Here is a 6,291-nt window from a genome sequence, read left to right as displayed (position 1 = left end):
GAGGAGGAGATGTTAAAGGTCTTTGACCTAGGCTCGCCAACAGCCGAAGCGTCACAAGCTCTGCTCACCATCCGTCAGGGCAATCGGACAGTGGCAGACTTCTCCATTGACTTTCGTACCCTGGCCAGTCAAAGCTCGTTTAACCCAGAGGCACTGGTGCAAGCCTTCCTCCATAGCCTGGCGGACTATATCAAGGGACGAGCTTGTTTCCCATGACCCGCCCCTCAACGCTTGATGCCGCCATTGACCTTGCCGTTCGCATTGACCGCCGTATACAGACCCGGAGGAGGGAGAAGGGCCGTCTCAGTCAACCTGCCATCCGTACTCGGGTCGATACCGCTTCTGTCCAGCCCCTGCCTGTCAAGTCCCATAGCCAACTCAATCAGCCTGAGCCCATGGAGATTGGCCGTGCCTCTCTGACTCCCGAGGAGCGTCGGCGCCGTCTAAGCTCCAACCTTTGCCTCTACTGTGGTGGCGAGAATCACCGTGTCGCTACTTGTCCGGCAAAAGCCGCAGCTCACCAGGTGTAGGGGAGATCCGGGTGAGCTCAACAAGCCTTCAGTCTCCCTCCATCCGAGAGACCCTGCTTCATCTCCGCCTTCAGCTTTCTGACAAGACTCATACATTGGCCGCCCTTGTGGATTCCGGGCCGAAGCAAACATCATGGACCCTGAGCTTGCACAGCAACTGGGCGTGAACCATCATCAACTGACACAACCCATTCCTGCACGAGCCCTGGATGGGCATCATCTTGGCACTGTCACTCATATCTCCGCCCCTGTGACAATCCTGCTGTCAGGAAACCACCAGGAGTCCATCCAGTTTCACCTCCTACACTCACCTGGCCAACCACTCATTCTTGGATACCCGTGGCTCCGTCAGCACAACCCCCACATCGACTGGGAGACAGGAACAGTCCGTGAGTGGGGAAGGAGTTGTCACCAGACCTGTTTAAGGGGGCCACCCTGCCCGTTCACCGGGAGGGATCTAGCGCTACCTCCGACATATCCAATGTTCCGGCCTGTTACCACAGCCTGAAAGAGGTGTTCAACAAATCCAAGGCGACATCTCTACCCCCACACAGACCCTATGACTGCGCGATTGATCTCCTGCCTGGCACAGCACCTCCCAAGGGTCGTCTGTATTCACTGTCAGCCCCGGAAAGAAAGGCCATGGAGGACTACATTAATGACTCTCTTGCCTCCGGGATAATTAGACCGTCGTCTTCCCCCGCAGGAGCCGGGATTCTTCTTTGTCGGCAAGAAGGACGGTTCTCTTCGTCCATGCATAGATTACCGGGGTCTGAACGACATCACGGTTAAGAATCGCTACCCACTGCCCTTACTTTCGTCTGCCTTCGAACTGCTGCAGGGAGCCACTGTATTCACTAAGCTGGACCTTCGCAATGCCTACCATCTGGTGCGGATGAGGGAGGGAGACGAATGGAAGACAGCGTTCAACACACCAACCGGCCACTATGAATATCTCGTCATGCCCTTCGGCCTCACCAATGCCCCAGCAGTTTTTTCAAGCCCTAGTGAATGATATCCTCAGGGACATGCTAAATACGTTCGTATTTGTGTACCTTGACGATATTTTAATATTCTCAAAGACTCTGTCAGAACACACGCACCACGTCCGGTTGGTCCTGCGCCGCCTGCTGGAGAACTCTCTTTTCGTGAAGGCAGAGAAGTGCGAGTTCCATGCCAAGACCGTTTCATTCCTGGGGTATGTGGTGACCGAGGGCAGCATTCAGATGGATCTCACGAAGGTGTCGGCTGTCACTTCCTGGCCAGTTCCTGAGTCTCGGAAGAAGTTGCAACAGTTCCTGGGCTTTGCCAACTTTTATAGGAGATTCATCAGAAACTATAGCACAGTGGCTGCACCCCTCACGGCGCTAACCAGCACTAAACAACCGTACCAATGGACATCAGCTGCTGATAAGGCCTTCAATATCCTCAAGACATGTTTCACTTCTGCTCCCATCCTCCAGATGCCAGATGCAGCAAGGCAGTTTGTGGTGGAGGTAGATGCTTCGGACGTGGGAGTGGGTGCAGTGCTTTCTCAAAGAGCAGCTGAGGATGGCAAGATGCACCCCTGTGCCTTCTACTCCCGTCGGCTAACCCCTGCCGAATGCAACTACGACATTGGGAACCGCGAGCTGTTGGCTGTCAAGCTCGCCCTTGAAGAATGGCGGCACTGGTTAGAGGGGTCAAAGGAACCATTCGTAGTGTGGACAGACCACAAGAACCTGGAGTATATCCAAACAGCCAGGAGGCTGAACTCCCGTCAACAGCGGTGGTCTCTGTTCTTTACGCGCTTCAATTTCACGCTCTCCTACCGCCCGGGATCTCGCAACATCAAACCTGATGCTCTTTCCCGGATGTTTCAGAAGGACGAGACCACCGCCATGACAGCTCCCATTCTTCCCAGCCACTTGGTCGTAGCGGCCCTCACCTGGGAGATCGAGAAGCAGGTCATGGAGGCTCTTCGGGACCAGCCAGGTCCAAGCACCAGCGCCCCCAACCGTCTGTTTGTTCCAGCAAATCTCAGGTCACCTGTGATTCAGTGGGGGGCACGAATCCCGTCTGGCCTGTCATCCCGGCATCACTCGCACCCCTTCATCTGGTCCGCCAGCGGTTCTGGTGGCGGGGGGATGAGACGGGATGTCCGAGAATTCATCCGAGCTTGTCCCACTTGTAACCGAAACAAGACTCCCAACCAGCCTCCTGCTGGGTTGCTGCAACCCCTACTCATACCCAAGAGGCCCTGGTCCCACGTTTCACTGGACTTTGTTACGGGCCTTCCGCCCTCTGACGGACACACAGTCATCCTTACCATTGTTGACCGCTTTAGTAAGATGACCCACTTCGTGCCCCTTCCCAAACTACCCTCTGCTAAAGAGACCTCCCAGGTGGTCCTGGAACATGTGTTTCGTATCCATGGCCTACCCCAGGATATAGTGTCAGACCGGGGCCCGCAATTCTCAGCAACCTTTTGGAAGGAGTTCTGTCATCTCCTTGGGGCCACCGCCAGCCTATCGTCTGGATTCCACCCGCAGTCAAACGGCCAGACTGAACGCATGAACCAGGAGCTGGAGAAGGCACTGAGGTGTGTGGCTTCCCAAAATCCCCGGGCCTGGGCTCAACACCTGCTCTGGGTGGAATATGCCCATAATTCACTCACCAGTTCCTCCACCGGGCTCTCCCCCTTTCAGTGTGTCTACGGGTATCAACCTCCACTGTTTGCCAGCCAGGAGGCGGATGCCACCTGTCCGTCTGCTCTTGCGTATGCCCGCCGCTGCCGCCGCACTTGGGCCCAGGCTCGCACTGTGCTCCTGAAGTCTGGAACCAGCTACGCCGTCGGGGCCAACCGACGGAGGACCCCAGCACCTACTTACCGGGTTGGTCAGAAGGTCTGGCTGTCTGCCCGGGATCTGCCGCTGCGGGTTGTATCACGAAAGCTGGCCCCCTCGCTTCATTGGTCCTTTTCCTGTGCAGAAAGTCATCAGTCCAACGGCGGTCCGACTTCAGTTGCCCGCTTCCATGCGGGTCCACCCCACCTTCCACGTCTCCAAGGTCAAGCCGGTCCATGAAAGTCCCCTGGTCCCTGCAGCTCCGGCGCCACCTCCTCCGCGCCTCGTAGATGGCGGTCCTGTCTTCACCGTCCGGCGGCTGCTCCGCTCTAGGCGAAGGGGTAGGGGTCTCCAGTACCTCGTTGATTGGGAGGGATATGGTCCAGAGGAGAGGACCTGGATCCCGGCCAGGAGGATAGTGGACCGGACCCTTATCACTGACTTCCACCGACTACATCCTGATCAGCCTGCAATCCGTAGGGGCCGTCCAAGAGGGGTTCCTAGCCGTCCGGCCCGCCCTGCTCCTGTCTCAGTGCCTGTCCTGTCTCCCCGACCGTGACCCTCCAGCTCCTTCTGAGGATGAGGAGATTCACTCGGACCGCTCGGAGGAGTTCTGACCCGCCGCCTGCTCCCCTCCACCCTCCCGGCATGATGTTGTTCTTGGGACTTCTGGGGCCGTCCCTTGGAGGGGGGTCCTGTCATGAGCACTCTCTCTCCCTGGTAGCAACATTAATTGCATTCAATTATCTTCCACTCTGCTCACCTCCCTCTCTCTACTCAGCCTAACTAGCTCCACCTGCCCTGCTCTGCTCTTGTTACCTGGCCAGCTGCACTGCATTTCCCACTCACCATCCTCACCTTGCCTCACTCTGTTCTAATTACTCTGCCAGCTGAACTGCATTTCCCCACTACCTCTCCCAGTATATCAAGCCCTGTTTTTCAGCCAAGCCCTGTCAGATCGTCTTCAAACCCGGACCAGTAACCTGCCTGTCTGCGCTCTGACTCCTGTTTGTGATACCGATCCTTTCTTGACTGCCTCCTTGTTCTACTGCCCCGTCTATCCCAACCTGCCTTCTGGACCTCGACTACTCTCCGATCTTCAGCCCCTCCGGTAACTCGTTTCTGCCTTCTGTCTCTCACCACGATATTTGCCCAGCCCTGATCTGTACTTCTGCCTGCCATTCATATTGCTGTTGTGTGTGTGTTCCCCCAGGTCTCCGACCACCAGATGAGCGTGCCCAGACGTTTCACCACCCTCAGCCCGATACGCCGCTCCATCACTGGGGAACACACACACTAAGCACTTGGACTGGACACCCCCGGACATTTGGTGACCCCCGGAGCACAGGTACCCACAGGAGGACCCTGAAAGACCCCTGACACCCCTGGGACTCCTCTTCCCGCCTGTAACCTTGAATAAAGAACTCTGAATTTGAACTTGCGCTCTTGGGTCCTCTTCTGTTCGTGACATTATTTTAGTGTTCCCTTAATTTTTTTGAGCAGTGTATGTATACATACATACATACACATACATACACATACACATATCCTTTAAAAAATACATATTTCCCTTAATTACTTTCCAAACCCACCACCCCTTCCCTAATTGGAGTAAACTAGTGAACAACAATGCTTAGGCCTCTACTTCCAGTTTATACAGTGAGGGGAAAAAGTATTTGATCCCCCGCTGATTTTGTACGTTTGCCCACTGACAAAGAAATTATCTGTCTATAATTTTAATGGTAGGTTTATTTGAACAGTGAGAGACAGAATAACAACAACAAAAAATCCAGAAAAACGCATGTCAAAAATGTTATAAATTGATTTGCATTTTAATGAGGGAAATAAGTATTTGACCCCATCTCAATCAGAAAGATTTCTGGCTCCCAGGTGTCTTTTATACAGGTAACGAGCTGAGATTAGGAGCACACTCTTAAAGGGAGTGCTCCTAATCTCAACTTGTTACCTGTATAAAAGACACCTGTCCACAGAAGCAATCAATCAATCAGATTCCAAACTCTCCACCTTGTCCAAGACCAAAGAGCTCTCCAAGGATGTCAGTGACAAGATTGTAGACCTACACAAGGCTGGAATGGGCTACAAGACCATCGCCAAGCAGCTTGGTGAGAAGGTGACAACAGTTGGTGCGATTATTCGCAAATGGAAGAAACACAAAATAACTGTCAATCTCCCTCGGCCTGGGGCTCCATGCAAGATCTCACCTCGTGGAGTTGCAATGATCATGTGATCGGTGAGGAATCAGCCCAGAACTACACAGGAGGATCTTGTCAATGATCTCAAGGCAGCTGGGACCATAGTCACCAAGAAAACAATTGGTAACACACTACGCCGTGAAGGACTGAAATCCTGCAGTGCCCGCAAGGTCCCCCTGCTCAAGAAAGCACATATACAGGGCCGTCTGAAGTTTGCCAATGAACATCTGAATGATTCAGAGGAGAACTGGGTGAAAGTGTTATGGTCAGATGAGACCAGAATCGAGCTCTTTGGCATCAACACAACTCGCCGTGTTTGGAGAAGGAGGAATGCTGCCTATGACCCCAAGAACACCATCTCCACCGTCAAACATGATAACTAATAATGTAAGCATACTGTGTCCATAATAAGTATATAGGTTGTAGGTTGGGAGCTTTTGTGAAAGAGCACATTTAGAAAGATATGGCATGTAGAAGCAAACCAGATGGACATCATGAAAATGATCAGAGAGGTTGAGAGTAGAGGAAGTTCAGGAGAAAAAACAAACAAAATATAATTATTGTAAAATTGACTGTGTCCATAAAATGTAGATAGTAGGTATAAACTGGAAGTAGAGGCCTAAGCATTGTTGTTCACTAGTTTACTCCAAGTAGGGAAAGGGTGGTGGGTTGGAAAGTAATAAAGGGGAATATATATATTTTGAAAGGATATGTATGTGTATG

This window comes from Coregonus clupeaformis, chromosome 12 (assembly GCF_020615455.1).
Source record: "Coregonus clupeaformis isolate EN_2021a chromosome 12, ASM2061545v1, whole genome shotgun sequence".
Classification (NCBI taxonomy): Eukaryota; Metazoa; Chordata; class Actinopteri; order Salmoniformes; family Salmonidae; genus Coregonus; species Coregonus clupeaformis.
This window is presented reverse-complemented; position numbering follows the sequence as displayed.